The sequence below is a fragment of the Pyxicephalus adspersus genome, chromosome 2, assembly GCF_032062135.1.
Source record: "Pyxicephalus adspersus chromosome 2, UCB_Pads_2.0, whole genome shotgun sequence".
In the NCBI taxonomy this organism is placed as follows: domain Eukaryota; kingdom Metazoa; phylum Chordata; class Amphibia; order Anura; family Pyxicephalidae; genus Pyxicephalus; species Pyxicephalus adspersus.
Window position 1 is genome coordinate 128,961,861 of NC_092859.1, and position 10,131 is coordinate 128,971,991.

Genomic DNA, 10,131 nt, shown 5'->3' on the forward strand with positions numbered 1-10,131 from the left:
GATGTTGGTGTAGGTAACCTTTATCAAATTCCCTCCTGATTTTCATATCTTTTGTATCTGTCTCACCCTTACCAAACAAAGGCCTATTTTATCTGGCCAAACTTTCACTAATAATATGTTTTCTGAACTCTGCAATTATCTTTGGCTATTGGCTTGCAATTCTAATCTGTACTCCACTTGACTAATATTTTTCTTAATACTTAAGCATTTCAGTCAATATTAATGTTGCAGACATATGATACAGTATCATTGTGTGGTTCATTATTCTATAAATGTATTCAAAGGTTAAAATGTTATGCTGTTTTATATATACTCCTCCCTCCTTGTCAGGGGTGTAGTTGTAAAAAAGAAGAGTGGGCACTGTACTATCCATGACGGGCCCGCCCCACTACACCCCTGTCTATGTATCAAACTGAGTGACGTCATGATACCAGAACCCGCCCACTCTCTCATCGCAGGTCTGAGCCTGCGATGAGGGAGTGGGCAGGTTGTGTTCAGAGACACAACCTGCCCAATGGCCTGAGCCTGCAATTCCATAGGGGAAACATGGTCCGCGGCTCTGGCCGGTGCACTCCCCCCAGCAGGGTCCTTCTCCTGACCTCTAACCAATCATATGTGAAAATAGTACATTTCTCTGTATTAGCAGATTTTGGGGTTTTGTCATTCAGATGCATCTAAGATCATTTTGATAGTATTGACAGGTGTGTTTCATCTTCAGTGGAATTCCTTCTGACCTGCATTTAATATGTGCGTAGGCTTGTATGGTAATACAAAACCCATCTAATGCAAACAAAAACTGATTCATACAGTCCCTTAAAGTGATTCATTACCTCAAACAACTGTCTAGCCTTAGTATTACATCAACAAAATTAGACATCATAAACACAGAAGGCACTCCGAATGTAGGGGAGTTGAGGATGAAATACATAAGTTGCCCAATCTGCCTTAGTACACCTGAATTAAAACAATAGAGAACATTGTCATTCTATTAAGTCATTTGGGACTTGCAGTGGACTGTAGCGTTTTTCTGCATGTTTAACCACTTTCCTAATCACTCTCTTTAAGCTGAATAGGAATCAATGGGTATGGGGTACAGTTGGGGTACATTGGGTATTGGGTACAGTTACACTCTACCGCAACAAAGCGGTTGTAAAATTCTGTGGTTGACAGACCCCAACATGTGTGGATGGGCCTGTGCTGCCCCTGGCAATCCTTCCACCCTAGGCTATAATCTTTATTGGCTATGGAAATTCACAGCCATGGCAATGATCTTCTCTTGACTACTACAAAGATAGTTAAACCTCTTTATTTGCTGGTATCTGGAATTCCAAGGGCCCTTTTAGAATCATCAAACCACACAGCTGGCAGTTCCCAGACGCATAGCAAACTGCAACATGGACAAACACATTTGCGTTCGGCATTCACTTGAATGGGGAAGGTTGGTACTGCGATGGAGCCTATGGCAGAACACTGCAGCTCGGTCCACGCTGAAAATGGCCTGTAAGTAGGCATCAGATGACGGTACTTTAATTCAATTTAAATTAAAAAAAATCTGGACTCCATTGTCTAGTTAGTTTCAGGGAAAATGATATGTCAATTATTCAGTAAACTTTTTCTGATAACTATTGCTCCATATTGAGATCAGCATCTGCCACTACTGCAAATATCTGGCCTAACTGTAAAACTGTGGAGCACATCCATTATTAGACAAGCATCTGCAACAAATAAAACAATAAAAACAGTCTGGCACATGAGGTCTGATTCATGTCCATTCAAACATGATGGTGTTATGATTGGCAGATACAGATATGCAGGCTTGAACTAATAAACAATTATTTAAAGAGTGATCCAGGCCTGGAATAACTTCAATTCTTCAAGAAGACATTCCTATTTCATAACATCATACATGGATACATTATTGCAAATATATGTTATATATATATATATATATATATATATATATATATGTGTGTATAATATATGTTATATTTGAATACATTTTATAAAACAAGTTCAAAGTGTAGTCATCTATTCTAGCTTCTATATACAGTAATAATTTGTTGCAATTTTCATTTGCAATATAATGTATACAATATATATATATATATATATATATATACATACATATATATTCATATGCAATTAAAATATCCTACATACTTTTAAAACTGTGATGTGGTTACATGTTACCCTTTATTTTAATTTCTTGTTGTTCGCTGTTATAAGCTGGAATTTCAAATTAATTTCACAGGGTGTGCACCATTCTAAATTTTAGGTCAGATTGCTTACAGGGCCTATGGTAACATCAAATGACAATAAGGGCCAAACGTAGCCTGCTATTGGCAGAGGTATCCGCATCCACTCCCTGGAATAATAAAGATCAGATGCTAGAATTATTTTACCTAGTGTGGTGGTATCCTTGATCTTTGTTTCTAATCGAATTAACAATCCTGAAGATTATGACTGAGGAAAGCAATGCTATTTCCTGAAATATTGTTGTTGGAACAAATTTCTAATCGCTTCTACATACAGAATAAACCTATAAAAGCAAAGTAGGCTCAGCTCTAAGAAAGTGAACCTGTAAAACAGAATTAAAGACATTTCATAACATTAATGAGTTTAGTCATTTTCATTTTTTTTTCTTACAATTTATTATAGTTGCCAGAAATTAGAATTGGGTTTTTACAGTTTTTGAAGTTAGCAACTTGCTATGTGGTAAACTCTGTGCAAATATATATTTAAAATATAAAGACTTTTAAATACAAAAGGTATGTGTATCCTTACATATATCTCGCTTTGTGTGAGCCTTCCATATACAAGGTTGTGCTAGCTTGTAAATCCGCAATGGTGATTCTGATATTCAGAACCCCTGCAAAAGTATCCTTCTATAGTGCAAGTGGACAGAATGTATATGGCAGCTGCACCACTCACCTGCTAATGACTTCTTCTAATGCATGGCTTCAGGACTTCTCTTGAGCTGCCCCCACTCTTTGAAACTCCCTACCTTATCCTATTATTTTATTACAGAGTATTGTTATAGCGGCGACTTATTACGCAGCGCTTTACACAGTCAATTGTCATTTCAATTTTACTGTCCCTCAGGGGGCTCATATGTCATTTACGCAGTCCAAGGGCAATTTTTTTTTTTTGAGGGAAAGCCGATTAACCTTGCTGCAGGTTTTTTAAATTTGCTCCTACCATTAACACCATGGGCCTGATTTATTAAAGCTCTCCAAGGCTGAAAAGAATACATTTTCATCATTGAACCTGGGTGATCAGCAAACCTAGAATTAATTTCTTAAATTTAATTTGCTATTTGTTAGCAAATGTTTTCAATCCTGGACCAGATCCATTCCAGGTTTTCTGGACCCCCAGGTTCACTGGTGAGTGTATCTTTTCCAGCATTGGAGAGCTTTAATAAGTCGGGCCCATTTACTCAAGCCTTTAAAACTGACCTCTTTAAATCTACAAATTTATTGTCTGCTTTTTCATAACCATCACTTATTAGCCATCATTTTAGTCTCATACGTCCCCACCTCCTATATTGTAGTTCTATTGGGCATGGTGCCTGTTAAGTATGCAGGTTTATATTCTGCAACCCTAACTTGTCCAGCGCTGGATAACATGTTGCAGCTCTATAAATAAAAGTTCATAATAAAAATTGTAATTATTTTGAAGTGACCATTATTCTCTGAATTTAGAAGCAGTACAGTATTTTGTCACAGGAAGCTACATTAGATAGACTTCATTGATATGATTATTAGTTATTTTTAGGACTTTGTAGAGGGACTAAGAGAAAATTTACAGCATTGATACATTTAAAATTTAGTGCTGTAGCACATATTTTTAACAAAAAAGGCAAAGTTTTATTTTAACATGTTTTTCATATCTGCTGGAGATTCTGCTTCAATAATGTGATTACAGGCTATTTTAATTTTTCGGTAATAAAGCCTATGACAATGCTGGCTAATTTCTTTTGCATGCCCAAACAAATGTGCAGTTAAAGACTGTCAATATCCTAAACCTTGCAAAATTGTTTTTTTTTCTTTGAGAATGAAGTAGAGATAAGACCTAAAGTGGAAGTAAACCCAAAAGTAACCCAAAACAAATAAATCACACTTACCTTAAATCTCGTAGCTCAATCTGTTAGGAGGTTTCTTCCATCGGGTCCCGTGTTGTCCAGGTACCCGTCTTTGTCCGGACGCAGAGGGAGCACCAGGTGCTGCCATCTTCTCCTCTGTTTTTCTGTCCTTGGTGACGTACGGGTGAGGTAGATTGAGAGAAAACTTGCTGATCTCACTGCGCATGCGTGGAATCTGCATTTTTTTTCCTTTTGATGAAAGGGCTACTTCTGCGCATGCCTGATAGCCTCCTGGGATGTGTGATGTAGGTATCCCGGGAGGCTCTGCGCTCCCATTCATTCTTGATCACCTAGGCGACCAAGAATTAAGGTGGCGGTGCTGCACATAAAAAAAACACTAGCAAACACATTTTTTACTTTGAACAAAAGGGTTGTCTACCCTTTTATGTAAAGTAAAAATTCTGATTTTAGGTACGCTTTAACTTTTAGTGGTAAAAAGTGTTACTGTCATTTGCAATGATTGCAAGAAAATTTGGTGGGATATCCTCTTATACCCAGACTCTCAGCAGCAGCCAATCACATGCTAATAAATAAAATTACAACATTTTGTAGATATAAGTTATTGACCTTATAATGTTATCCTCTTTAATGTTTATTTCTAGGGTCACTTTTTCTACCTAAATTTCAGCCCATCTGGACCTGCAAAACCATAGTAGGCAGGCATGGCCCCCAATGGCACTCACCTTAGATAGCTTCAACTAATTATAATCATAAACTGACAGGTACATAAAAACATATACAATGAAACAAAATAATACAGAAATGTATATTAAATTTACAATGTAAACATTGTTTTTTTTTTTTGGAAGAGGTTGTTCAACTTCTGCGGCCTTCTGTCTCCAAACTGAGGCATGTCCTAATATAAGGGTAATACTCCTCCTAAGGCCTTTGCCACCTTATTAAAATTGCACAACAATACCAAAATAAATTATTAAAAGAGAGGGTCCCACACACAGGGTGACCTACAATGGTCAATAAGTATGGCTGCTCCAATTTAGATATCAACAATCTCAGAAATAAAGAAAAATCACTACTGAGTGTCTAAAATGGACCAATGGCTAGAGCATGCAGTACATATGCTAGAGGTACTCATCTACCCTGCTGAAATATCTTTTCAGAAATGGTGATTACTGCAGTGCAGCTGAGGAGGTAGTAACCAACAGAGCGTCCACATGCCCACAAGCATAGGTGGTCATCTGAACCTAAAAAACAAACTAAGCCTGGACTTCAGATGCCTTCCACACCCCATGGTGTCTTCCACCGATTAGCTGCTGCATGCAAATAGGTCTCTTTGTCTGTGATGGAGCACAAAAAAAAAACAAAAAAACACAGTACCATCTAGGTAATGATACTGCTGCCTTCATATTCCCTATATTACAATTTACAGTGGTACCTCGGTATAAGTCCGCTTTGGAATAAGTCAAACTTGGTAGAAGTCCTGTTTGGACACGTCCTGTTTTGGTATACAACCTTTGTGCTAGAACTTGTATGGGTCAAAATGAGTTGTAAGACCGCGCGCTACCCTTATTTACCTCTCTCGAGACAAAGCCACGTCTGCCCATGAGCGAAAGTACGACAGTTGCTACCATTCAGTGAACAACCCGCACTATAACTCTCTGTGAATTACAGAACATCTCCTCCTCCTCCCTTCTCAGCACCATCCTAGTAGGCACTCGACTCTTCTCAGCAAGGTAAAGTGAGGTTAAATTTTTGTTTATTTCATCTAATTGCTTTTGTATTTATGTATTTTAGTATTAAGCAGTGTTTAAAATATTTTTTATAGCCCCATCAATGTATAATATGCCAAAAACAATGTTTTTTTTTTTTCATGGGAACGGATTAATCAATTTCTTTTTATTTCTTATGGGAAAAATGTGTTTGATATAAGTCCTGTTTGGTAAAAGTCCAAGGATCTGGAACGGTTAAGAACTTATACCAAGGTATCTGCGATAGTTCTGGTTTATAAATGAAAAGTATTGGCCACCAATCCCAGTGCCAACCTAGTCAATTTCTAGCAAAGCCTCCAACCCACCACAATGCTCCCACCCCTAAAAAAGTAAATTGATTCATAGATCAAGAAATGCATTAGGATAAATATAAAAATAGCTAGATTTTCAAATCTAAAATGTAAACATTTAACAATATTATCTACTTTTTTTTCGAAAACTCCTTTAATAGGCCTTGTGTCTGCTTTAATTTTTGGTTTCCATGACAAATTCCTGTTTCTGATTTAGGCATAGTGTTCTTCTTAGAACTTCTTGACTTCTTCCCCATAGAAATCTTCCCCATTGATGAATGTTAAAATAAACTTTTCTTTTATGGAGGGGGAGGCAGTCCAATGTTAATACTTTCTGCCAAATTTAGAGCAGTTGATGTTTATACTACAAGTGAAAAGCCTTTTAGATTCCCTGATAATCCCCTAAATAACATGTTTTTACATGCCACCATATACAACCAGTGATATTTAAAACAAAAAGTAATGTATAAAACAAAGCATATTTCATGTGCAGTGGGGATTTGGGAGACTTAGAAAAAAGTGGATGCTGTAACCATGCATAAAAGCTGTAATTTGAAGGATTTGAATCTTGTCTACCACTTTATACATTTTTTTAATAGCAACATATTCTTTAGACATATAATGGGCTCTCTGAAAAACTTGACCTGCCTATGAATAAAACAGGGGAATATTCAGGACAGGACAGACAGGACAGGGTCACTTGAAATAGGAAAATTGGGAAAATTGGTAAAATCCAGTGTAAAATTCTCAGTGTGTTTTGCACATTCTTACTGATGTACATTTTTAAAAACACGATTAAGGACGATGCATGAGATTTGGTGAATGGTTTCCAGTGCAGTGTTTTTCTGGAAATATCTTTAAGCACTTGTTTCGGATGCAGGAAATCCGCTTCCTGATTGGCGATCCTGACCTTCCTGACTCAGTTATGAGACAAGTACAATGTCAGTTCAAGCTTCCTAATGTTGGAAGTTTCAGCCAAGTCCGCTCCAGGCAACATCCTCTGATTAATACTATCGCTGTACAGTATGAATGAAAGAGGGAGTGTCTCTCATTCACCCTAGATAAACCCAACAGATTACTGCACCTGCAAAACATGAGGAAGTAATGATTTAAATAAAACTGCAATTCAAAATTTAAACAGTAGTATATTTTTTATGTTATATCTAGAGGCCAAATAGCATCAAAAAAAGACCAGAAATGGCAAATAAGTCTAATAATTAAGTATGTATTTTCTTTCAACTTCATTTTTGATCATATGATAGCAATCATCAGTGGTTCTCAATTTATATTAATCCCTCATTTGTACAATAATTCAATTGTACAATTATTGATTGGTATTACCATTATTTTTATCATTACAGTATATCTGAATTTATTTAGTAATCATAACAAAAAAGTTTTAATACAGTGCTTAATTACTCCCCAAATAATACCTTCTTGATCAATTATTGATCCATCTCCTGCCAAAAATATATAGATTTGATTGTAATATTCAATGTTCAACATTTCTGTCTAATCAAACAAAAATATTGCGTAGTGTGTGGCTAACTTATCTCATTGCAGCTAATCAAAATCTATCTTGTACTGGCTTTAGCTGAATTAGGCCGCGTACACACTACCAATTATAGTCGTTGGAAAGGATCTTTCACAATCCTTTCCAACAACTAAGCACTGCACAATGCATGAACGAGTGGGAGTACATACAGCACAGTTCTGCTCTATGAAGAGGAGAGGGGGAGAACGACAGAGCAGCACCCCGCTGCGCGCTCTCCCCCTTTTCTCTTGCATTACGATCGTTCCTCGTTCATCGTCGGTGGATCCACCAGGACAGCCGTTTGGATGATGAACGACGCACGCTGTACACACTTCAGATTCTCGTCCGATATCGGCCCTGCGCCGATTATCAAGTGAGAACCATTGGAAGTGTGTACGTAGCTTAAGTATTGTTTTTAGCACTTAGATCTATTTGGTATTAATTAAGGTAATTTAAAAAATCTGCATACCTATTGCCACTATTCAGTACAGTCACATTTAAGGTAAACTCCAGAAAACTGGTAAATACAGAATTATTAACTGCAAAGGAACTCTTATATACAAGAATATTTGTGCTTCTGTCCACAACTAATTTGGTGACCTCACTGCACTTTGGCAATACAGCTAGGTCATCTCTCTCCCCCAGCCTGTGATTGGACAATGAAGAAGCAGCAGCAGACTCTGTCCAACTTCTCTCTTTCATCCAAATGACTTCTAACGTCTAAATTCTGCTGTACAATGAATATGAAGGGCTGATTTGAGGACAAGAGGTTCCTAAACTAGTTGCCTAATGACTTTTAATGAAAACATAACTACATTAGTATATTTTGTATTTAGTCTTTAGTTCCCCTTGAAGGGTATTTTAAGAAAAATGTACTGAGAAAGTTGTGTTAAAAAATATATGCAGAGGGCAAAAGACTGGTAATCTGTGTAGTTCAAAGACTTCCTGCAAATAATTGTATCCATGTTGGATCCATGTATGTGTCTTTGTTTGGAGGTCGCCATCCTAGTGGAAGCAGAATTTAGCTTCCTTATATCAGCTCTGACCCCATGATAACCTGATGACCAGGAATATGCCCATGCCCAAATCCATACTCATAAGAAGGCTGTATCCATACCAAGACATAGTGTATTTTCTGTTTAATTTACAAATGTATCACATATACATTGTACATATTCAACACAAAAAAACATGAACTGTTTAAAATGAAGGGGTTTTAAAAGGGTCAGACCTACTATTAGGCACTGCAGACCTGTTCCTAAGACCGGACCTTCAAATGTTAATGTGCATTGTGATCAGACATCTCAATTATTTTAAATGGACTGGCAATGCACAGCAATGACCTGCATTAGTTAAAGCATTGTGGTGCACTAAAGGCATGCGCTCTGTGGAGTGTAGGAGTGCGGTTTAAAATTAAAGTCAAGTTTGCAAACTTCACACAACTTTTTGGGATGGGAAGAAGGACACTACAGCCACTGCTTATACTGTTGGAACTCTTCATTATTAGCAAAGCCCATTTGTTATTGTCCCTAGTGAGAACACTATGTGACATGCATCCTTATTGAATATGAGTGGCATGTTTACAGATCTGACTGGGGGAACTGGTGACAGGTCACATTGTTTGCTTACATCTTTTTCTGTGTTGAAAGCATACTGTACATAGCTTACTAAAGGCTTCTGTCTGGCTTTTAGTTTCTGGATGTTTGTATTACATGAACTGGTTATTTAGACCAACAGAGTTCTTTCATAGCTTGAATTTCCTCTCACCCCACCGCTATCCACAGAAAACCCCCCCAACCACTACTGATCACCTTTGGCCCCCTGTATTCCCCTCTTATCCCCTGCATTTCACCTTACCAAGAATTACCTCTCCCAAATTTGTAACCGCTTATTCACCAGTAATTACCTCTGCAACTCCTCCAGCTTCACCACTGATCACCTCTGCCAACTGTACAACTCTCCCTCCACCAATGCCCACCTCTGCCCACCCTGCAACTCTCCTTCATCACTCATCATCCTTGCCTCCATGTTCTTTTCATCTGCTTCCCATTGACACCTCCTCCCCAGGGGGGTAGTGGTAAAAAAAAAGAAGAGGGGGCACAGTACTATCCCATGGCGAGCAAGCATGCACATCACTGTTATGTAAACATGCCCACCCCACTACACCCCTGCCTATATGTAATTCAAAGGGGAAGAAACCTCCCCCAGAGTGATGTCATGATACCGATGGGAGAGTGGGCAGGTTGTGTTCAGAGAGACAACCCACCCACCGTCCTGAGCCTGCAATTCCATATGGGAGACGTGGTCCACGGCTCTGGCAGGTGCGCCTTCCCCTTTCATCATTGATCACCCCTAGCAAACTTTACAAATTCCTCTCCACATATGACTTCTTCTGACAACCCTGCAACTCCCTCATTATTCAAATCTGCCCACCCCCCT